The 25,327-nt window shown below is 44.2% G+C and overlaps 1 protein-coding gene across 1 annotated transcript in view; it reads right to left on the reverse strand.

The window, feature by feature from the left end:
• LOC147683762 (arylacetamide deacetylase-like) overlaps positions 1-25,327 on the reverse strand; it is a 190,801-nt gene that overhangs the window by 126,951 nt on the left and 38,523 nt on the right. The gene's annotated exons all lie outside the window — the stretch shown is intronic.

The following is a 25,327-nucleotide window of genomic DNA, read 5'->3' on the forward strand; positions in this document are numbered from 1 at the left end:
AGCGCAGTATTTACTGATTTCATAAAACGTACCAGTCTGTAGGCTAATTGAATGTCTCCCCCCAAAAAGCATGCCAACAATGCCTGTCGGCGGGTTCGCAGACATCTTTGGTTCCAAAGCTGTGTTAGTTGTAGCCTTTGTTCATTCTCTAGGGCTTTACAACTGCATAGTAAGTGCAAGACATCCTCTTTTGGGTCACCGCAATGTCTGCAGTTTGTATTGAATTCCGAACGTGTCCATCCTCAACTGCAAAAAAGATTCCTTTGCTGCCAGTAAGAACCCTGTGCCTACGTATGCCTGTGGTAGGGACCTGGTATAGCTCTGGATCACGAACCACCCGTTGGCCCTCCTGGTAAGTGCAGATTTATCTTCTTCCCGGGATAGTATCTTCACTGTTTTATTTACGAGCCACTTAAAGCATTTGTGAGTCCTGTTCACTTCCCAGAGATCTTTTAGCACTAGAGAATTTATTGCTGCTTGGAGATAGACCATTGCAGGGCTGTCCTTGTTCCTTTCCAGCTCTTTCCATAGGTATGTGTTCAAGGTACCTATCTCAGCTCTCTTTATTTTGTGGCAGTATTTGGCGTATGCACCCTTGCGTGCTATTTGTTGTTTTTGGAGGCAGAACTCAAGTCTTAATTGCGCTTGCGAAGTGTACGATGGGAGGCTGAAAAGTATTCGCATTGCTTTGGACACTACTTTGTCTAAGATGGACTCATCTCTCCCTCTCATGCTTTCGCTGCCGTAAGTTATCGATGGCAGTAGTCTTGCTTGTAGCACATCTAGCAGAGGTATTAGGTTTTGGCCTGTTATTTTGTTCTTAATGCTCTTTAATGCAACGGCCAATGATATCCCTCTGTTTCTGATCGCCATTTTTTGTTGTTCGAATGTCCCCTTCATATCGAAAATTATGCCCAAGTATTTGTATTCTTTGACTATCTTCATCTTCTGGTCACGTAGAAACCACTGTGGGTGTTGTTTTTTAAATTTTTTATTTATTATCATCACCTTTGATTTTTCTAGATTTATGCTTAGTCTGTTCCTTTCTGAGAAATTACTCGTTGTATTTATAAGGTGTTGGAGGCAACGGGAGTTCGGCTTATTAATATTAAATCGTCCGCATACAGAAGGTTAGACAGAATGTAGCCCCCTAAGTTTGGGGCGTGATGATTACAGTTATCAAGGTCTGCGGAGAGGTCGGACATAAAGAGATTGAACAGGGTCGGTGCGAGGACGCACCCCTGCTTCAGTCCTTTTGTAGTTGGTATTTCCCTTGATAAGCAATTGCCTGACCCCAGTTTTATTTGAATCCAGGTTTCTGTTTGAAATAAAATCAATAGATTCAAAGGTTTTGGGTCTACGTCCCAGCCTGAGAGCTTGGCCCAAAGTTTTCCTCTGTCTAGGCTGTCAAAAGCAGATGAGTAGTTGATGAAACAGACAAATAATGGATTTTTTTGTTTAATTGTGGAGTCTATTAAAAGAGAGAGAGCTGGACGGTTTGTCGTTGTCCCTGTGTTTTTTTGGAAGCCAGTCTGGTTAATGGGAATTACGTTTTTCTTTGATGCCCATTCCGTTAGTTCTTCTAGTAGGAGACCCGAGAAATATTTGGCATCAATGTCCATGAGGGCGATGAGCCTGTAGTTCTTTGCTTTGCTCCTATTGCCTTTTTTGTATATCAGGGCGATAATTTTGTATTTGTATTTGTATTTCGGATTTATAGAGCGCCTTATCACCCAGGGGTCTCTAAGCGCTTATCAGCGGATGCACCTGGAATGCACAAGAGGCCACTAAAGCGTACCCCATGCTTCCTGAAACAAGACGGTTTTCAGCTTTTTTCTGAATGGTAGTAAACGCGTTTCCTTGTGCAAGCTCACTGGTAAGTTGTTCCAGACTATGGGAATTGTATTGGAAAACGCTCGCCCTCCAAGAGTAGATAGCTTCAACCTGGGTCAAGTAAGAAATGCGGCATCTGCCGATCGTAGGGTCCTACTGGGAGCATAAGGAACTAAACGCTCCCTAATCTATTTTTGGGCTTGCCCATACAGGGCTTTGTGCGTAATGCAGAGGCCCTTGAACTGAGCCTGTTGCCTGATTGGAAGCCAATGGAGCTCACGAAGGAGTGGGGTGGCATGTGTCCTTCTGGGTTTATTAAAAATTAATCTGGCTGCGTCGTTCATAACAGTTTGTAATCTAGCCAGCAGTTGTTGAGGAAGACTGGCATACAAGGAGTTTCCATAATCCAACCGCGCCAGAATCAAAGCTGACACTGCCCGTCTGAGCATATCCAAAGTCCGGAGAGGGGATAATTTACGCAATTGTCTCAGTAGGCCGACACAAGTGCCTACAACCGCTGAGACCTGGGTAGACATAGTGAGTTTGGCATCTATGTATAGACCGAGACTTTTCACGGCCACTGCTGGTTCCGGGGAAGGCCCTAGTTCAGTGGGCCAAAAGGAGATCTTTCCAAGGACTGGATGCCGTCGTAATCGCCAGCACCTCAGTCTTGTCTGGATTTATTTTCAGCGCGTTGGCCGTCATCCAGTTGACAGTAAATTTTTAAATATTTTTCAGTCTCAGATGTGCTGTAGGTGAGTTATCAATTTGAATATTAATCTGGGTGTCGTCGGCATAGTTGTAAATCCGGCAATCCATCTGATTTAATGCCGAAATTAGGGGCTGCAGGTAGGCGTTAAACAATAAGGTTGAGAGAGCCGAGCCCTGTGGGACTCCACATGTAAGGTCCGCTGGTTCAGAGACCAGGTTCGCCAAATTGTACTCTCTGAACCCGGCCGGCAAGGAAAGATGTCAGCCAGGCGTGGGCAGTGCTCTGGATACCTAAGTCCCTCAACTGCAACAAAAGTTGATAGTGATTGACCGTGTCAAATGCCGCGGAGAGGTCCAACAGCACCAGGGCACACAGGATTTTCTTTTCTGCCCTGAGTCTCAGTTCATCCGGCACGGAAAGCATGACCAATTCCGTGCTGTGATGAGCTCTGAACCCAGCTTGGTTGGGTTCTAGCAGATTGTTGTTTTCAAGATGACACAAGAGCACTGGCAGAACATGTTGCTCAATTATTTTGGCTAAGAATGGCAGTTGTGAAATGGGCCTAAAAATTTTCAGGACCTTAGTGTCAGCCCCCGGCTTCTTTAATAGTGGAATCAAACAGGCCTCCTTACAATTGGCAGGAACCTGTCCTGTTATCAAGGAGCTATTGAGGAGAGAGAGTACATCATCCTCAAGCCCAGGCCAAGCTTGTTTAAAAATACTTGGAGGACAAGGGTCTGCTGGTGAGCCAGACTTAACTCGTCCCATCACTACTCCCAACGTCTCCTTGGTGAATAATGGTAGTGCAGTTAACGACTGCGTAACTACGAGAATAGTGGGCACAATGTCTCTCAATGTCTCTCGCACAGCTAAATCTAGGAGTACGCTAGATTTCGGTCAAAAGATCCATTATTTTATTGGTGAAAAAGGACTGAAAGTTTTGACAGTCTTCCTGCGAAAAGGAGGGGGTCTGTTCTTTATTCATCCTCATGCTCTGTCAGGACCGTAAAAATTTCTTTCTGCGGATTGATTGCCGCCGAAATTCTACCCTCATAGAACTCTGCTTTCCTAGCCCTGATTGCTTGTTTATAGATGACAAACTCCTTTACATACATGGCCCGAGTGCTAGGATCATACCCCTTTCGCCAGGCTCTCTCACTCTGATGTAGGGAGCGTTTCAATATCCTCAGTGCCTCATTGAACCATGGGGCACTTTTGTCCTTATCCACAATTTTTACTCTCCGTGATGGTGCAACTACTTCAATGGCATTTTTGAGTTTATGTGACAACTTGAGGCTAGCAGCCTCAATTTCATCCTCCGGTTGTATCTTAAGATGAGAGGATTGTTTCCCCAAGGTGGATACTAGGGCGTCTGTACTGATTTTATTCCAGCTTCTTATGACCTACCACCCTGCTTGGGCAGATGTAATTCGCCCTGGAAGTGAAAGTCTCCCCTGCAGTAGGTGATGATCTGACCAGACGCAGTGAGAGATAGTAAAAGGGCTCTGTAATGGGACAGATGTCCAGATCAAATCCAGGGTGTGACCTTCTTGATGTGTCGACCCTACCACCCTCTGATGTAAATCTAAGGAGGTCATAGCCTCTTCTAGCTGTTTGACTGGGCATCTTTTGGGGATTCCTCCCAGTGGAGATTGAAATCTCCCATTACTACCATGCCTTCATACCGAGAGCGGAGATCATGAACTAGTCCCAAAAAGAGTTCAATAAAGCCTGGTGGCATCCGTGGGGGGCAGTAGACTAACAACATCACCAAACATTTGGTGGCTGAGCAAAACTTGACCCCTAGCACGTCCGCACCCTCCAGACTTTCTGCACAGATTGTTTCTGTCTTGAAGGAGAAGGAAAGCTACACCCCCCTTCCTACTGCCTTTCCTGTTGTTACTAATGGCAGAAAAATTAGGTGGAAGTGAAGCCACCAAGTCCGGGGTGGAAGACTCTTCCAGCCATGTTTCCGTAACTCTCAGCACATCCAGGTGGCCTTCTTGAAGCAGAGAGAACACCTCCAAGTTATGTTTTTGGAGGGAACGGGTGTTGAGCAGGGCAAAACTCTGTGAGATCACTGTTTCTTCCCTCGGTGCCATGATCTTGCAGGAGGTCGGGATCTGTTCTGCCACCCAGATTTTCATAAAGAGTTGGAGCAGTTGCTCAGCCCAGTAGTTTGGTTTCTGCTTATAAAGGACGGGGGGAATTCAGTTTGGTCCTGAGGCCCCCTCTTTCCTGCCTTTCGCAATTCTTGTCTTGATCAATTTTATTAAGCCAGGGAAGTTGATCTCCTCGACTAATGGCTTTGGGGCCTTTGGACACTCCACTCGAACCCCTGAGTATTGTTTTTTTCCATCAGCTTCATTGTTGAAATGGTGGGCTAGATGTTTTACCCATGCCTCTTCTGTTATATGGGAATTTATTCCAGGGGGTTTAGGATTCTCTATTTTGTTTACTGTATACCAGAATCTTGCGCTGTTGTTAGCTTTTGAGTCGTAAAGCAATTTAATAAAATTCAAGTGCGGAGAAGACTTTTGCAGAACAATTAAATAACTTTATAACACACCTTCTGCAAGGATAATGATTAATGGGGGCCTGACAGATGCATTTAAGATAACCAGGGGTACGAGGCAAGGCTGTCCACTTTCCTCCCTCCTTTTCAATTTATATGTAGAACCGTTTGCTCAAAGGCTTAGGACCGAGGCTAACATTCCATCCTTTAGCTACGGGGAGTGGGGAAAGCGGGTAGCTTTATATGCGGATGATATCCTGATATGTACATCTGACCCAATTAAGGCATTCCCAGCTATTATCGCATGTGCAAAAGAATTTGGGCAAATATCGGGATATGATATAAATTCTAGTAAGACAGAGGTAATGGTATGGAACCTCCCAAATATTCAGCTAGGGGCAAATATTTCAACATCCATGCGTTATTTAGGAGTAAGAATAACACAGGAAGTGGATAAAATAGGATCAAATAATCTAGAGAGAATACACACGGAAAGTAAGAAACTCTTAAAGTCTTGGTCACACCTACCACTCTCTATAACTGGTATGGTGAATTTAGTCAAAATGTGTATCCTCCCCAAGTTTACTTTTATTTTCAATACAATCCCAATTGCATTTGAACAGAAACAATTGGAAAAGTCACAAAGAGAAATTAATTCATTTATTTGGAATTATAAATCAATAAGAATATCATGGAAGAAACTAAGAAGAAGAAGGGAAAAGGGGGGGCTTGCACTCCCCGACTTGCTGTACTATTCATGGGCTTTTCAGATTTCACATTCGAGAATGTTATTGAAAACACCATCTAATTTAACCTCTAACTCCATGTACAAAGCTATTATATTGGGGGCAGATTCAACACCTGAAGGATTTATGTTCAAATTTGAAAATTATAAATTCTTCAAAAAAATTAAACTTAAAATGGCACAATCATGGGCTAAAAACTGGTATAACATAAGGAAAAAAATAGGCCTGTCCTACTATTCTACGTATTCTCCTATTTGGGACTCACCTGGCTTACCAGTATTTTTGAAAGATAGGCTACCAAACATTATAAAACAAGCAGGGATCCCCCATTTTGATTTTTCTAGGTTCCCTGTCTCCTGACCTCCCTCCATCCTCTGGTCATTATCAACTCCTAGACCTCTTAATTGCTATTGCTTTCCACATTATTACCTCTAATTGGAAACATGCTGCCAATGTGTCCAATCGTTCTTGGTGGAATGCAGTATGTTTCCATCATCGATTGGATACAAACTATGTCACCCCCATCTCACTAGCTATCAAGAGGGACCTTTTATGGCTCCCTTTGGTCTCTTATCTCTCTTCCACCGCTCCTGCTTGCCCCTCCTTAGCTCCTGATTCTGTTGAGGTTCGCAAACCACCTTGAATTTACTTTGCCTTTTTATTTCATGTCTTTTCATTATCTGTATGCAGAACGTTTTATTTCTCTTTTTTATATTGTACATGCTCAAATTTCACATGCTCATTGTGATATCTGTTTATTATACTTTGTAATTTTCCTTAAGTTGTAATTATTATTATACCCCTTTGCTGTTTCTTCTCCCCTTCCCTCCTTCCTTTTTCCCCCCTTTTCTCTTATTTCAATAAAATCAAACTAAAAAAACAAAAACAAGCAGGGATTACTAGGTGGGGTCAACTGATCAGAGACTGGAAATGAATAGCCTGGAATGAATTACTAGAACTACTAGGAACAGAAATATCTAGATTTAAATATATCCAACTAGATAGCTGGGTGAGATCACAAAGCCGTACAGACTCCAACATTGGGAAAATTAATGCGTTAGAACAAATGCTGGTAGAGCGACCAAGCGGAGGAAAAGAAGTAGCCACCTGGTATTGGCAGATGTTAGAAGAAAATGATGGGGAGTTTAAATTACCAGACGAGTTATGGGGGACAGTGATTGATATTCCATGTGATGAGAAATGGCAACAATCTTGTGGTTTACTGTATAAAACGGTAAAACCTGCATGGCTAAGACGCAACCATCTTTTTTCAATTCACCGCGCTTATATAACACCGCTAAAACTGTCTAAATTTCTCCCAAACAAAAAATGTAACAAGTGTAATATGGTGGATGCTAATGACATACATATGTTTATAGAATGTCCGGATCTTTTGAATTTCTGGGAAGAGGTGAAGAACACGTTGAACTCTATCTTACAAGTATCCTTGGTAATTACTCTTCCACTTGTTATCTTTGGAATAGAAGACAATATTAGGGGTAAGGAGAAATCTTTCCTTTGTTATGCAATCTTATTGGCAAGAAGACAGATATGTATTCAGTGGACAGAAAAAACTCCCCCATTACATTCTCGGTGGCTGTCTTCTTTATATGAAACATCTAAAATGGACCTCCAAAGAACTGCTAGTAAACGTAATTTGGTCTTTTGGGATCTTTTGATTAACTGGAAGTGAACCCGGGGTTTTTTTTTTTGTTTTTTTGTTGTTTTTTTTTTGATTTTTTTTCCCCCGGGTCCAATGATTATGCCATTAACGCTCTTGGACCTGGGCCAGCCTAGTATCGAATGGGTCCTACAGGTTGAAAAATACCTAGATAGAGCTGAATATATTCCTTCTCGGTTTGGGACATCTATGCCATCGGAAAAATCAAATCAAGGCTCTGAGCCGGGTAAAGTGGTTAGTATGTCCTTTTTCGGAAAAGGGAAGGCAAATGAGGACAAAAAAAATAATAAAATAAATAAATTAAAAAAAAAAAAAAAGCAATTTAGCCCATGTTTTTTCTGTGGTATCCTGTTTTATTCGCCACAGAATCTTGTTCTTCATGCTTTTTAGTTTCCTCAGCTCATCTGTAAGCTGTTGTCGGCCCCATTTTTTCGCAGTCCGTTGAGTGTTCTGTTGATGGAGCTTTTTATTTGCCTTAATTTTCTGGTTTGGGGTGTCAAAGGATACGTTTTTGGATTGTTAGTCGGCCAGGTAAGTAATTCCTTTTGGTTTATTGGTCCATAGGTTTCTTGTGGAGATTTGGACTTGGAGTTAGCGGGTCCAAAAGCTTTCAGAAAGATTTCCCGGGCTCTTATATTATTGTCGTTCTGCGATTTAACACTTTCCCAGCAGGTTTTGGCTTCTTTCCCAAGTTTTTCTGGGTCATTTGTTTGCATTTAATTATTATACACTTTGACGTGATCTGTAAGTTTTGCATATCAATTGGAAGAGTTTGTGCTGTTCCCTAAGCCATCAAGGTCAGTTCTTGCGGCAAATGGTCGCTGTAGTCGGACGTGCCAATTTTGAAATCGCTTACTAGTATGAAAAGTGAATAAGATAAAAAGGTGTAGTCCATCGCTGTGCTGGACTTGAAATTGTGGAAGGTTGCTGCTTGGGGGCGGTCTCCGGGTGATCGTCCATTTATTGATATCAGACCCAAGTTTGTTAGATCCTTTAGTAGGTTTTCAGATAGCTTAGTTTGTTTTCCCCACAAAATTTCTTCCAGGGCTCCTAGAGAGGAACATATTAAAATCACCGAATACGATGAAATTCGGTGTTTCTACTTCCATTAGGAGTTTGGTCAGTTCTGATACCAGGGACTTTACGCCGTTTTTTTCCCTTTTGGGTGCAGGTAAGTCTTTACCAGGATTAGCTGTTGTCTGTTTTTTCCTGGGGTTAGGATTTCCAACTGTATTGCATTAATTCCGTTGTCTGATGTGTTCTTATTCAGCAGGTCTTTTACTGTGTTTATTGTTTTTATTGAGGTGTATGTGGTCAGTCCTCCTTTAAGGTGACCAAACTTTGAGTTTCCGCTGGCTGGGAGGTGGTATGTTTTGTAGCCATAAAGATGGAACGGCTCTACTATCCAGGTTTCTTGGAGCAAAATTAAGTCGAACTGCTGGAAATATGGCAGTAGATCTTTGTTTGTAGTTTTTGGACCTAGGCCATTTATGTTCCAGGAACATAGTTTTAACAGTGGCTTTAATTTTGACAAGTTTCTGTTTGGTTCTTCAATCTGTCATGGGCCTATCGGTCTAATGTTGAGGGATTTTGCTACCCAGTCCCAGTCTTGTCCTGAATCAGTCTCACCTTTGTGCCTGGATGTCGAGAGGACTCTGTCCTTTCGTTCGGCTGAGCCTCCTCTGGCTCCTCTTAGTACAGATTTATTAGGTACACCAGTCCAATCTTTTTGTGTGGTGTTGTTATATTCTTGGAAATTGCAAAGTAATGGTTCAGGGTAGCTGGTTTTGTAATAGGGTTGTATTCGAATCCCCCATGCTTGTAGTTGCCTTTCCTCCTTTAGAATTCTTTTCCGCTAATTCTCCTGAAGTCCAGGTAGTTTTGTTATTTCCTGTTCCGACAGGTGCTTGCAGCTGACAAATTCTACGGCTTCCAGATCTTTGGTGTTTAATCTTCCTAGATTAGTGATAGAATTTAGTACTCGGAGGATGTTACTTCTGTTTAGGATATCCTCTCTGCCCTTTGATCTGTACTCTGGGATGAATAGTATTGATTTGAGGTCGATGTAATTGAAGTTGTCCTGAGATTTTTCGGATTTTAGTTTAGATTCAGTTCTTTGGGGTGTTCTGGGAGCTTGAGGGACTTTCCCTCTCTGGTTCAGTGTCTCCATGTTGAGGTTTACATCGAGTTCTTTTATCCTTATTATTGGGGCCGTGACGATTGCGAGTTCCCAGGAGTCTGAGCTCCCTATTTTTTGTAAATCCATGCTTCCAGCAAGTTTTATTTCTGACCTTTTTCCTCCTAAGGAATTTTTTACAATCTTATTTCCCTGGACCTTCTTGCTTGTCCACTCTCACCTCTTTTCCTTTACTCTCAACTGCTTGTGAAAGTTTGGTTTGTGGGGACACTATTTCTGATCCCTTTGGTCCCTTTGGTCGGTGGTCGTTGATGGAACTCTGCTTGTCATATAAATTTGGTTCATCGCTGATGTTTCCTTGTTCCAACCGGGTCTCTGTTGACGGTTTGCTTGCCAGGTGGAAGAAGGACTTTATGGTGGGTATTTTATTTCTACCTTTTCTCTTCATTTTCCGTCGTTGTTTCGATGTTTGCTATATGCCAAACCGTTGATCTCCTCCTTCTAAGTTGTTTAGCTGCTCTACAGAGTTGCTCTGAAGCTGTTCTTCTTGTTGGGGCGATTCTAAGGCTCCCGCTTGATCTGGTCTCATGCTTTTACTCCCTTGTAGTGTTTGTCCATCAGTGACACCCTCTCCTATGTTCAGTTCATACCTTTCTTTGGGCTGGGCCTCTGTGCTGTTTGTTTCCTTGTTTGTGTCGAATTGGTTCGGTGCCTAATTTTTTCGATTTCAGGTGCAACCCACGTTTGTTGTATCTTCGCATCCAACTGCCTTTGTAATTACTTTTTTTGGGTGTTGTTTGCATTCTTTATATCTGTTAGGAGATCACCCATTGTAGCCGGAATCATGGCTAGTTTGTCAATGAGCAGGTGCAATTTGGAGGATCTATCACAGTTTCTGCTTGGTAGGTTTTCAAGTAATTGGTTGGTTTAATGTCAAGAAAAAGTTGAACAAACAAGAAATCAGGGTATAGTCGTGTGTCTTTATTGATAGTACTCTATATGCTTTCGATGAGAAACAACTGCACAAAATACAGTACCAAGTTAATCTCTCTCATGGTTGACAAATAATATTCAGCTCCTTGTTAAAACTGTATAGGGGCACCTTAATCCCCTCCAAATCATAGGAAGTACATACACATGACTGGTACTAATGATGAGACTCTTACAATACACAAAGGCCCACAGGGGCAGATATAAAAGAAATTAATGCAGCACAGTGCTTTTTGGTGCGCCGCGGTGCGTTAGTTTCGAAGCACATGGATATGGCATATTTCCAACAGTATGACACATCTCTAGGCTTCCCCCTGCGCTGATGCACAAACTGCTGCCTTGCTCCGGCGCAGGAAGCCTTGCATCATGGTGCAAGGATACTTGTGTTGTGGGGAGATTGTTTTTGTGCAGCAAGGGTCACCCCCCTGCACAACAAATATCAATTAATGTGATTTCCTCTTCCAATTCATGCTGTAGAATGCAGCATGTATTGAATGAGGAAAGAAACTAGGGGAAATTAAAACATTTCTCCTCGTTGCACCTCGCTACGCCACCCCTAGGGTGGCGTAGCATTCTGATGCATTTCCAGATTTACCATTGCTCGTAAATCTGCCAATGCATCAGTGCACATGGGTTTTGCATGGGAACACCCACAGCAACACTCATGTCACGCCCCTAAACACAAAGTGGGATATGTACAATGAAGTGGCAGAGCGTGCCATTACCCTCCTTGGCTTAACGACATGCTCCACCACTTTCTTAAATGCAAGGCTGCACCATATTTACAGGAATGTGGTGCAGCCTTGTGTTGCCCTCTGCGATGGCGCTAAGTTTAACAACTTAGCGCCAATGCAGGCACCCTTGCACCAGAGTGCAAGGTTGTCTGCGTTCAGGGGAGGATTGTTTATGTGTAGGAAGGTGTCCCCTTCCTGCACATCAACAATCCTAAAATGCCATTTTGTAACTTTCATGAGTGCTGCTTCGTGCAGCACACATGAAAGTTACAAAATTTAATTTTTTAAAAAGGTTTGTTCATGTACAGGAAGGGACACCTTCCTATACATAAACAAACAATGGCATTTTGCTTTTTCCACGTGTGCTGCACACGGCAACACACACGGAAAAGGCAAAAACGAAGAGAAATCATTCATTTCTCCTTGTTTCGCCAACTTAAGACTGGGATTTTCCTGGTCTTCATTTTTCAACTGCCTACTATGTACGCCATCCTTGTACATAGGGGCAGCATCAACTACAATGGGTGTTGCGGTGGAACGCCCACCACAACACCCACTGCACGCCCCTTTCACGCCAAGTTAGCGTGAACGGGTGCCTTATGTACAAGGAAGCGTCAAGCCACGTTAAGTGGCTTAACGCTGTCTTGTACATAAGGCAAGGCCCCCTATCGCCCTGGGAACGTCACTGTATATATTGGGGTTGTATAAATGCCCCAAAGTTTTGCATGAAAATGGGTGAAATTTACAAGCACAGGTAAAGTTAGGCAGGCTTTACCTGTGCTTGTAAATATCTCTCAGCAGGTTGCGCCACCGGTGTTTTACACGACATAAATCTGCCCCACAGTTACAAAAAGTTTAATACTTATTTTTGTTTATTCAACTATTCCGTTCATATTCCTTCATGTATTTATAAAATCCTTTCTCATTGTGTTATTATAAGTTTTACAAACTTTCCTGTCTTGGAAATGTAGTTTTCACCTTTAGAATTTAAACAGAAAGTAAAGCAAAGTCAGACTCCCTATTTGGATAAATACATTTTAACAATAAATAAGCAGACATTAAAGCACAGCGTTCTAGGAAGTACCTACCATTATTGTCTTCAACTGTATTTATGAGCACTGGTCCATCATTGTCCTCTGTAATTATTCATATTACTGGGCCATATATATCCGCCCTAACTTCAAGTGAAATGTGAGCTCTAATTCTTTCCCCCAAATGCATTTTCTTCTCACAGAGATTAAATCAAGTATTTGTGGATCATATATGAAAGTTAAAAACCACTTAACTTGTCATGTATTTCTTTAATGCTTTTTGCTTATCATTCACTAAGTCACCGCTACATATTTTTTTTGTGTTCATAATAGTCTTTCAGTCATCCATTAATCAGTTCTTTAAACACTATTATCCAATTTGATAAACTATAATATGATTAATAAATATGAACTCTTACTGTGTGCAACAGTTATCTAATATATCATTATTAGACTCCATCAATAACCTGCTGTTCACCAATTCTCTCAGTGCCTCCTCATTCACAATTACATTCCAATGTTTCTGTATAATTCTTGCAATCTTGTCACTTTGTCTTGAATAGCGTATAATTATTGCATCAAATCCTCATTATTTTCGCTATTGTTACAAACCCGGGCATGCATTTTGTCAATTCTTGTCCTTTTTGTACGCGTTTTTTCCAAAGTTTGTTTTTTGAGAGCCCCTTCTGAAAAAGATTTTACATATTTATTTTTCATGAATTGAATATGTATCTTTGTAGGTCACTATTTTTTTAGGCTCAATAAATTGATATATTGAAAATTCTCAATAAGTCTTTTTGTGAGGAAACTGCACTAGGCAGGGTTGTCCTCTTTCTCGTTTATTATTTGCCTTATGTTTAGCACCTTTAGGAGAGAATTCAATTAAACTCATCTATTTCTGGGCTCCAATAAATGTCTTGCCATTTGGGGTACCCTAGTGTCATAAAGATTATTGATTACAATACCTCTGCCTTGAAATCTAAAACTACTAGTTTGTTTAGTATTTGGTCTCACTTGCTTTGTCCTGGTGGAGGAGACTTGCAACTATCAAATACAATTTTTCTCTCATATTTTATATGTTTGCTCCATCCTCGCTTTAAAAATGCCAAATTATATTTTGAAACATATTCTCGCTGTACGGCTCTTTGCCATGACACATAAAGGAGGAGGCACCTGTAACTGCAGCATGGCAGCCGCTGCCATTCAGACCTAACCCAGCTCACTCCCCGGTGCTCCCCTGGCACCTACTATTCCTCACCTCCATCACTGCTTGTGGTGAACCTTGGGGGAGTGAATGTGACCGCAACTAAACAGTATGCTCCCCAGCAAAGCAGCACGGAGCCGCGGGGGCTGCGGGCAACAAGATGAGACCAACTGTGCAACTTGAGGCGACAGCACAACCTGATCCTTCTGGCCAGCCCAAGGAGCGCCAAGCAACGATACTGATACAGGCTACTGGGTGAGTTGGCCTTCTCACCCCAGGCCTAATATTCTGCATGTCACCAAGAAGTGGGACGCTTCCCTGTCCTGCAGTGTACAGGAAGGGCGTGCTGGACAAATCATCAATGATCGCCCGAGGGTGGCGACAATAACCATAAAAGCTGGCAATAAGGTGGTCAAAAAGGACAGGGGGGCAAGGGGAAAGAGGGAGAGAGAGGGAGAGTAGGCAGCTGAGCAGCAAAGAGTCCCTGGTAAGTGGAGGCCTCGGTGCTAGGCCAGTATGGCTTCTGCAACAAGAGGAGTCTTTAGGCAAGACCGCTGCACCACCCTCTCTCCCTATGGCTGGTCCAAACTAAGTCAAGACAAGCTTAGAATCTGTGGACTGTATCTGGTATTCAGCGGACCCTCTGCATGTCATTTTCATTATTAGAGGCTGGGTGCTCCACTGCTGGGAACCCCACTGAGATCTAAGTGGAATATGTGACTGACCTTAATGGCTGGGAAGCCTTGTGAGGAACGCATGGTGAGTGGGACATGCCCTAGTGTGAGTTGATCCCAGTAGGAAATCGGGATCATGCTAAGAGGTGCGTTGGTGACAGGGGATGGTTTGGACACAAATTGGCACCCTGATTATCCTGCTTAAGTTCCTGCCACTATTGGAGCGTCTAGAGGAGCCCCTCTGTCTGAGTTCCATGGCCAATTCACAAGGGTCGCTGAACAGTGGTCTAGATGAATGATGGACTACGAACGTGCTGAACAGCTATGATTTGATTGATCCGTGCCTCAACAGTGATTCTACAGGGAGTATACCCGGCTGCAATCGAGGGCCACTTGTGGCTGAGCTACACTTGCTGCACCTTGTAGAAGTGCTTTGGCTGTTCCCCCATGTGAATGGTGTTATTCGTAGGGCATTCCTGAATAGTCCTCCATGGGAAAGGATAACCCAGTGAAGACGCAAGCGAATGAAATGCTAAACTATGTCCAGCTGGTCTCTCATGGCCATAACAAAGCTGATGAGAACTCAGCAGTGGACAGAAGTACTGTGGAGTGTGGGGCAGAGGAGGCACCGACACTGATGGATGCACTGCGTGCCATCCAGTCCACTAGAGATGAGATGATTCGGAAGATTGACACAGTGGCTATTGACATTAATCTCCTGCGATGCGACCATCCGAAGGTTTCAGACAGAGTGACGGTCACAGAGAAAGATACTGGTGCACTGAGAGAAGAAGTCAAAAGCCTTAGTGCCACGGTAGTGGATTTAAAACGTCAGGTGATCGAGCTCTATGACCGGGCTGAAGATGCTGAAGGACAGTCCCGACGGGAAAATCTGTGTTTTGTGGGTTTCCCGGAAAAGGCGGAGGGTCCTGCAGTTGACCTGTTCCTGGAGGATTGGATAACCAAGAGATGGCCCCTACAAAGTTATCAAAGTTCTTCAGTCTGGAGAGGGCACATTGAGCGTTGGGTGGCCCCCCTGAGACACGGTGCATCCCCTAGGGCTATCATTGCAAATTTGTTTAATTTAAGGAATCAAGACCTTTTGTTTCAGCTCTCTCGCAGCGGATGATGATTCTTCTTCGAAGGCCACTCTATCTCGCTGTATCCAGATTATCCGCAGCATGTTCAGGAGCAGAGGAAGACCTTTGTGGCCATCAAGTGCCACCTTCGGGATCAGAATTTGAAATACAGTCTTACGTTCCTGGCAAAACTTCGGGTGGTGAGTGAAGGCAGTGTCCTGGTTTTTTTCTCGCCAGAGGATGCGAGAGACTGGTTGGACGCCAAAGCCCCGGAGGGATGAAGGTTGGTGCCCTCTACGAGTTCTGGGGAGACTAACTCCTTGCAATCCACACGGGGAGGTCGTAGACAGTTCACCCATCAGAAACTGAAAAAGAGAACAATGAGTCTAGGCCGTGTCACAGACTGTCAAGATGGAACCCTGCACTCTTTGGATTTGGAGGTGGTTCCGGACTCTGTGCAGCTGACACCAGATCTTGTGGAGAACGATGGAGGGCCAAGCAGTGGTTGTGAATGACCCTCTTCTTGAACTGCGTATCAACAACTGAACTGTGCAGATAAGTTGTCCTCAAGTATCTAATATTATGTGGTCCTAGGAAGTGCATTGATGTATGGTGTCTGGGAGGCAAGAGTTTGAACTGTTTCTTTTTTATCTCCTCTTACTCCCTTTATTATCGGAAGTCATTCAGGTGTATATCTTGTAATTTTATAAAATGATTGGCACCCGGAATGGTGACGCCCCCTCTAGAGCCCAGGTCTGCTGAGGGAGCTTGAGAGTAATCTCACGCCTCAACGTTACCTGCACAGCATTTGATTTAATGTTTATATTGTTATGTTGAATACGGCTGCCCTGGGCCTTGGCCCTGGAAAAGTTGTGCAGCCATTACAGGATTGGGGGAAATGGGGGTTGGGGGAAGTTTGCAGCGGTGTGTACTGTCTCTAATGTGGATTCTTCATTGCGCATGTGAACTTTTACTACTGCCCGGGGGTGGGGAAAGGGATTGCATTGTTTGACATTTGGGAGTTGTTTTTTTTGTTGGGGAAGTTTCCTGGTCAAAATATATCATGCCATGGTACAAGGATTTGGGCCCCCTCGAGGAGGTGATGCGCTCAGGGAGGTGGTAGATGCCAGTTGCTTTTTACAACGACAATATGACAGCACAGACAGTGCAATTTCTTATCTGGAATAATATGGGCTAGCTGCCCTAGATAAGTGCTGCAGAATATATGCATTTCTGTAGAGATATAATGTAGCAATAGCAAGACTGCAGGAAACACATATCTGGGGAAATTCACTACTTAGTCTTCATAAACTGTGGAGGGGCCAGTTGTATGCCACATCATACTCAGATTTTGCACGTGGGGCACTCGTCTGGGTGGAGCCTGAAGTTCCATTTCACCATATCCAGCATGTACTTGACCCAGAGGGCGATATGTCATTGTGTTTGGTAAATGGGAGGGCAGAGAGTACTGCATTATAAACCTTTATGCCCCCAACCTAGACTGTGCAGATTTCTACCCTGCAGTTTTAAAGGCGGCGACTCCCTTTATCGGAGCTGAAATTTTCCTCTTTGGAGATTTTAATTGTGTGTTTGATGGGACCTTAGACAGGGAGCCCACGAGGGGAAGTACTAAACCCCGCATGGTGGCTTTGCTGGCAGATATACTCCAGGGTATGCATTTAAGGGAAGAATGGAGAGCCCAAAACCCTACTAAGAGAGAGTTTTCCTGCTTCGGTGGCTAAAACATTCTCCCAAATTTATCACTGTTGTCTTTCCACGGGCCTTTCTGCAGCAACGGAAGGCATTTCTTATTTGCCGCGTTATATATCCAAAAACGCCCTGCTGTTATTGACGGTGTCGAGCGGACTGGGACGACCGTCTATCCCGCTTTGGAGGCTTCGGGCGGAGGCCCTCATGGACTCCCCGCATGTGGAAACAGTTAAGGAGGCTATTCAACATTATTTTGTGGAAAATTAGGGCTCCACCTCCACTAGAGCCACTGAATGAGAAGCGCTAAACGTTGTGATCAGGGGAGTCTGTATGTAGACTACCTATGTGGTCCAACACCAATTTACGGCAGATATTGACTACTTGGAAACATGAGTAAAAACGATAGATTCCACACTCTATAAGACCTCGACAAATATGACCGAGTATACACGTGTTAAGGGAGAATTGCTTGATGCTTGGTCTCGTTTGGAGAAGCATAGATATACCACTTATAGACAACGACTGTATATGGAAGGTGACAGATCAGCAGCACTGCTAGTGTGAATAATTTGCACTGAAACTGAACAGACTCTGGTGTGGCAACTTCATAAGGATAAAGGGGAGATGTTACACACACAAGCAGCAATTCTTGCAGCATTTGTAAATCACTTACAGCAGACAAGCACAGCGCCCCCCGGCCCGCTTGCAGGCCCTGTCGGATTATTTAGGTGTAGAGACGCTCCCTACCTTGGAGGAGATGGATGCTGAGACCATTGGACCTCCAATTGCTAAAGAGGAGATGTTAACTGTAATTGAGAACATGCAATCCGAAAAATGTCCTGGTAGTGATGGCCTTCCCACCAAGTTTTGTAAACAATTTGCCATGCAGTTGGTAGATCATCTCTTGGAGGTGTACAAAGAGGCTCTTGAGAGGAAGGCACTCCCTACCACCATGATGGAAGCTTCCTAAACCAGGAAAGGATCCCTTGTTCCTGACTTCTTATAGGCCCATATCTCTTTTAAACGTCAATGAGAAGATACTTAGTGGAGTTTTGACTGCAAGACTTCAGCCCTATATGGTCAGACTGGTCCATAAGGACCAGGCCGGGTTCATTCCAGATCAGAACACTATGTATAACGGAAGGCGACTTGTACATATATGGCATGATCCACATTTATTAGGCAAAGATTGGGTCTTATGTCTTTTAGACATTATAAAGGCCTTTGATACAGTTGAGTGGGATTATGTTTGGGCAGTACTCACTAAAATGGGGGTGGGCAACAATAATATAAGTTGGGTGAAAGTTCTTGATATTCGACCAAGGGCTCGAGCCCATCTCTGCAACCAAGTATCTGACAGTTTGGAGCTCCAGAGAAGTACTCGTCAGGGGTGCCCCCTGTTTCCTCTCCTTTTCGCATTGACGAAGGAGCCACTGGCGACAGCACTGCGACACTGGATGGCACGGTGGGGGGTGATGATAGGCCCGGCAGTGCATGTAGTGTCAATGTATGCTGATGACACCTTGGGGTATCTCCGTTGTCCCGGGGACTCGGTCCCGGAGCTTCTTCAGGAATTCGCAGCTCTTGAGGCGGTGTAGGGCCTTTGCCTTAACCCAGGGAAATCTCGGCTATTTCCTATGGTAAATCTGAGAGACAAGGAGGAGAGTGATCTGCCCACCGTGGAGATTAGCTGGGTCTCAGACTCGGTGCGCTTTTTGGGGGTCCGCTTAACTCACTTGCAGGAGACATATTTAAAACAAAATATGGGACGATATGTAGAGGGTGTCCGCAGGTCAGTAAAGTTTTGGCCTACCTTTCCCTTATCACTAATGGGACCTGTGGCTCTAATAAAAATAGTAGTCCTCCCCCGATGTTTATATGTAATGCTTAACTTCCTTTATCGGATACCACAGGAGTGCTTTCTCCAGTTAGACCGCCTGTTGGTAGAACTGCTGTGGGGAAATAAAAGAAAATGAGTGGGGTTCCAAACATTGCAGAGAACAAGGGAACGTGGAGGACTGGAAGTTTCAAATTTGGAATTTTATTATATAGCAGCTCAGCTCCAGCATGCTGTACAATGGCTCGGCGATCAAGATAATTGTGAGAAACAATTGTTGAGGGGTACTCACTGGGATAATTCACTCCCGGACCTCCTGATGTTGGTCTCACGTGTGCCTGATTTTCTGCTGTATATTATTAGGCAAGTGGCCTCTACATGGGAGTCTGCAATTAAGGTTACAATACGAAGGGCGCCTCATGCCCCTGAGGCCCCGTTGTGGGCTGTTGCCCCATTTGGGCAGATGGGTGAAGTTATGTCTGTCTTCAGATGGGTGGAGGGCAGCTGTAGAATGATGGGAGATCTGTATTTAAATCAGCTTTTTCTGACCCGGGAGGAAGCAGTGACTGCGTTTGATCTGGGCAGGGGTCAATACCTTCAGTATAAAAAAATGGCTGCGGTGGCATGAGAGATATGGACGACGTTCCCCAAGGAGCCTCCAATAGCTGCCACCCTTCAGGCCCTTGAGAGTCTTGCTGGAGGCGGTAGACTGGTCTCTCACATTTATAGAGCATTACAGGCGGATCTTGTTGCGCACCCACTTGCGATTCAGTCTAGATGGGACAAAGTGTTGGAGGTGCCCCTTACAGAATCTGAATGGAAGAGGGTACATGAAGGAGTAAAACAAATCAGTTCCAATTCCAGATTTAAACTCATCCAATATTGCATAAAACATTTTTAACCCCACGAGTGCTGCATTACATATATCCAGATCGTTCCTCCTGTTGACCCAGATGGGGTTGTGATGATGCCTCTTTTTTGCATATGGTATGGGAGTGCCTGAGACTGAATTCTTTTTGAACTCCATACTAGATAGATTACACCGACTTACGGAGTAGACACTACCCCAAGCTATTAAAGAGATACTGTTGGGTTTACTCCCCTGCCTCAAAGGTAAGAAGCGTACACGTAGATATCTGCAACTGGGGCTAGTGCTGGCCAAAAGACGGATAGAAATCCACTAGATGGGCTCCCAACCACCCAAGGTGGAAAGTTGGACCAAGGATTTGAGGGAATGGGCAACAGCGGAATGGATCTATATGAAGTGGGTCAGGAGGAATGATAAGTTGGAAGAGGATGCTAGGACCTGGTATGCTTTGATGTTGGAGGTACCCTTGGAGATTACATCTGACGTGCAGCGATTGGAGGGCACACAAGTAGCCCGCACTGAGGATGATTCAAGAGAGCAACGATTGGATGCTCATGTGATAACCCTAGAATAATCAAACAGTTGTATAGAGCGATTGGGTGAAGTGACCTATGGCATGACCGGAGATTCTTTATGTCTGTGACCAGGAGGGAGGGGAGTGGGATTGTTTATGATATTTTGTTTTTGTGATTTGTTTATTGAGAATAAACATGCTAGATGCATTATACAGAGTAGAGATGCAGATGCTCATGGATAGTATGCACTCCTAGTTTAAGAGGTATTATTGCTTTCATGTATATTTTTTCTGTTCCGATCTTAGCTACATGTCAAAATGTGTGTAGTACACTTATTGTTGTTTTAGAAGATTGATCATAACACCTGCACGCCATGGACTGCAGTAGGTAATGCCATACAGGTACTGTCAAGGACGGCCCCATTACAGTGCCAATTTCATAGGCACCGCCATGGGAATGTTAAAGAACTGCCCACCAGACAGAAGAAAACCCCTGATCTGGCAGGCGGTTCAGACATGGGTTTGGCGGTGTGGGAGCGAGATAGTCCAGCTCCTGCACTGTCAAACTAATTGTTGGGCCCTCAGTGTACCTCTGCAGCAGAACTCAACACAACTGCTTTACCAAGAGCTGAAGCCTGTACCGGCATTACGCCCCATACTGATATCCTGTTGTAAGGAGGCTACTACATGTTCCTCCTCCTCCACTATTATGTAGTCTCCATCTGTTATGAAGCCACTATAAATGTCTGTCACCTTCGAGAGGAAGTATGAAGCTAGGTTATTGCACCTGTGTTCTCTGAAGTTTCGGATGGGCCACTATCGATGGATGGGTTTGTCAGGGTCTTGATTATTGAAAACAGCTCCCTTGCAGAGTTCTGAGACCTCATGATTTTCTCCTCAAAGAATTTGGCTTGACTCATTTTGATGTTATCATGATACTTTATAATAGCCAATTTATACTTTGATTTGAGTTGGGGATCATACATTTTTCTCCACTCTCTTTTGATTATTTTATTATGTGTAGCTGTTTCTACCAGCTGAACCAGTTGTAGATTTTCTAGGTCTGATAGCAGTCTCTTTATACTTGGAGTGCTTTTATGTTCCATGTGAAGATTCAGGTCTCCAAGTATTGTAATGTGAACTTTTTTGAGTGGCCATTGCGTTAGGTAACTCTCCTAGGAACTCCCCATAAGGACCCGGTAAACGATAGATTAATAGACCTGATAGCGTAAAGGTTGGAGATAGATGTATTGAGAATAGGAGGCATTCACAGCCTTTCAGAGCAAATTGTTCCGTTGTACAATTGTGCTCCTTTTTCACAATAATGGCTAGTCCTCCTCCTTTCTGGCCCATCCTATCCAGTCTATGTAACTCATAGCCTGGCGGCGCCGCCATTACTATATCAGTAGAGGAGTGCTCTTTAAGCCAGCCTTCCATTACAAATAGGACATCAAGTTTTGTGTCCTCTAGTAATATACGTAATTCAATTGTGTGTTTAGGCAAAGATCTGCTATTATATAATCCACAGTCCCAGTTCTGACTTTTTTCTGACTTCCTTGGTACCTTATATGTCTTCTCTATATTGTGAGGGGTGATCCATCTCTATTTACAACCCTTGCAATAACTAATTATGGGCATGCCTGTTGAAAAATCCCATCTAATTTCACAATTATTTTCTTTGAGTAAATTGTGTCTATACAAATCTTCTGTAGAGTATCTAATCCTCCAGTTTTTACAGGGGTCCTGGCCCCTGGTCCCGGATGGGTGCAGATGGGCACAGACAGGATTGCCTTGGGTGCTGCAGTTGCGCACGTCCGCTGTTTCATTTTGATTTCCAGGTGAAAGGATCACTCTCTTTCTCTGCAATTCCTGCTGCAAATACCACTGGATTTTAACAATTTAGGGGCCCATTACGATGTCTGTCAGACAAGCGCCGAACAACATCTTAGCGGAAAGTATATATTTTTTGTGGCTTGTTCTGCGGGCTGTAGCACAAGCCTCAATAGAAAAGATACACTTTTAAGACACCCATGCACCATGTGGCAGGCACCATGCAGTGCCTGCCACACTTTGGGGTGGAGCCTCGGGTGGCCTCCCGAGGCCTCATACTGAAGGTTGCGGGGGTGGCAGGGGCCCTCAAAGTCACTTTCCGACAGTCTTTCCAAGTCAGAAAGTCCAACATGGAACGGCTGTCAGAAATGGACATAATAATCCTGACGGCGGTGCTGAGCAGGCACTGCCACCATTTGTGGATTATCTGTCCGACGACACCCCAATGGGATTTGCATGGTAATGTGGAGGTTGGACTGCAGCTTCCAATGTCAGACTGACAGGGATCCGTCCAACATCGTAATGGGCCTCTTAGTTTTAAATTGTGACATTACAACAAGTAAGTTATAAGAACCTTTGAATGTTTTTGATAGAAGGCTTCCCTATTGGACAGTTCAGTGGCTCAGGAGAGTATAGACAGAGGGATCCAACTGAGTTCAGAGTTCAGGTGTAGAACTAGAAAATACCCCTGCAGTATAGGGCCAGTGACCACATTCCTATTACCTAATCAAGGAAGTCAATCAAGGTAATGATTAGTCTACCCTGGCTTTAGGCCAAATGAGGGCTGTGTTGGATCTGGCCCTCCCTGCAGGGTCGTCCCCAAACATTTTGCTTCACTCCTCCAATTTATGGTAAATTTGTTATTGTTGGCTTTTATGAATTTGTGCACTTTACTACCATTAACTAGTGCCAAAGTGCTTGTGATACCTGGTTAAAACATGGTAGCATTGGCTTATACGAAATTGGCATAATTAATTTACTTATAGGACCCTAGTAAAGTGCACTGCATGTGCCCAGGGCATTTCAATTAAATGCTACTAGTGGGCCTGCAAAACTGATTGTACCACCCACTTAAGTAGCCCTTTAAACATGTACCAGGCCTGCCAATTCAGGGCCTGTGTGTGCAGTTTTAAACTGCCATTTTGACCTGTCAAAATAAACCCTTTGCCAGGTCCAAATCTTTTAGGCTTTCACTACTGCAAGGCCTATGTCTCCCTTAGGATAACATTGGTGTGGCCCTTTTGCATTGTATAAGTGTAATTTCCAAATGAGAATAGATAATTGGTTCATGTTTGGTGTCTCTGGGATCCACATTTAAAATCCCAAATCATGGTGAAGTCAGATTTTAAATTATAATTCTGAAAATGCTACTTTAAGAAAGTTGGGGTTTTCTTTCCATAGCCATTCGGTGCCTGCAGCCTGTCTCTGGTCATATGACTGGGTGGAGCTAACAGTTGGGTGTTGTGTATTCCTCCTATGGAAGTTTAGGAGTGACTGCATGAGCCATAAATGTTAGGTTGGGAGGGAGGAGCTGGGCCCAACCTCACCTACACAAAGGGTTGCATACCCCTGTGGTTAGTCTGGAGCCAGGTCAAGGAAGAAAGGGCATCTGTGCACTTCAAAGGCATGCATCTAGAAGTTCCTTCCTACTTAAAAGGCACCACTTGTATAAAAGAAGGACCTCAGACACTAGCACTTCAGTACATTTCTGCACCTATGGATACTCTGCCAGGAAGGACTGCTATGCTGCTACAAGGACTGCCACTCTGCTGGACAAATGCTCTGAAGGAATTGCTGCCCTGCTGTGCTGACTTGTTGCCTGCTGTCCTCTTGCCTGGTGTAGGACTTGGCCCCTTTTGGCTAAAGTCCATAAACTTTTTGCTTACCCCAGACCTTTTTTTCTGACATGGTGTTGCCAACTTACATGCTTTGGACACTTTGCCACTGTGTAATATGTTTTCCAGCCTATCTTCCCAGAGGCTTAAAATGGAAAGGTGACGTTTAGTATGTCCGAACTCACAATATAACAACACATCTTTTTATGAAGGTGGTTTTTGCATTGTGTGTTCAGAAGGGGAGAGGAGTTGGCCTAACGGTTAGGGCTGTTGAACTCGATTCTGGGAAACTGGGTTTGAGTCTCGGCAATGACGCTGAACATCCTTGATTCTGGGCAAATTACTTAATCTGCCAGTGCCTAACAAAAATGATTGTGCCCTCATGTAATGCAACTGGTGTTATGTAAAGTGCTCTGATACCCTATTTGGGTCAAGTTTGCGCTATATAAAACTCTGTAAAAAATAAAAAAAAAGAAGCCAGTCTTTTAGAAGTGGCTGAGTTTTTGTGCTCTAACATGTCTGTGTGTCTCTGCCTGGCTGTGGATTGACTGTCTGGATTTGAAAAGCAATGGGATCTGGTGATTGTCGTGATCCAGGGGAGGAGGTGAGACAGCAACAGGATGACCTGCATCTGGAGTGTAGGGGGAGGAGAAGCCCCTAGAGGTGATGAGGCCTGGGTTGCTGCTATAAAACAATTGTCCCATCTCCTGCTGAGCGATTTAGAATTCAGATCCCTACTAATCAAAGGAAGAAAGGTGTCACTGGTAGGGAGGCACCCAGAACTCGTTTGAACAGGGGTCAGTAACCCCTGAAGCCCAAAGACTTCAAAGCCATTGAGGGGTATAACTATGAGAGCTAAAGCCCCTGAACTTTGGAGAATGGCTTGTTCAAGTGTGAACAAGACTGGAGCTACTTCGTGATCAAGAGAACTTTTGCCAAGGAAGAAACAACTGAAGAGACTGAAGGATGGGACTGACCCTTGCTGTGTGTTCTGGGGCTGACCTGCAGTTTGCTGTTTTAACCAGGGAAAGAATAAAGGGAATTTGCTGTGGGATGTGTTCCCCTGCTTGAAGGATTTTGCTGTGTGCTGTGTCCTGAAGTAACTTATCACCAAGGGCCCGAGGTGAGTTGGCTCCCTGTTTGGAAACACAGGAACATAAAAGTTTCCATGTGCGTCTCAGTGTGTGCGTGTGCTTTGTGGCAGCCTGAGATCTTCGCAACTGAAGTGGCCCGGACCCTCAGTCTCGGAGGAGCTGAGTTGCCGGCCCGGGCGGCCATTGCCAATTCACAAAGCTGCCTTGGAGGCCCAGCCGCTGGATGAGGAGAGGAGAGTGGGTTCATGTCCCCCAGATAATGTGTATCGACTCCTGGGGCAGGGCACGAGCTCAGAGGGTGAA

Source organism: Lissotriton vulgaris, chromosome 11 (assembly GCF_964263255.1).
Source record: "Lissotriton vulgaris chromosome 11, aLisVul1.2, whole genome shotgun sequence".
Taxonomy (NCBI): Eukaryota; Metazoa; Chordata; class Amphibia; order Caudata; family Salamandridae; genus Lissotriton; species Lissotriton vulgaris.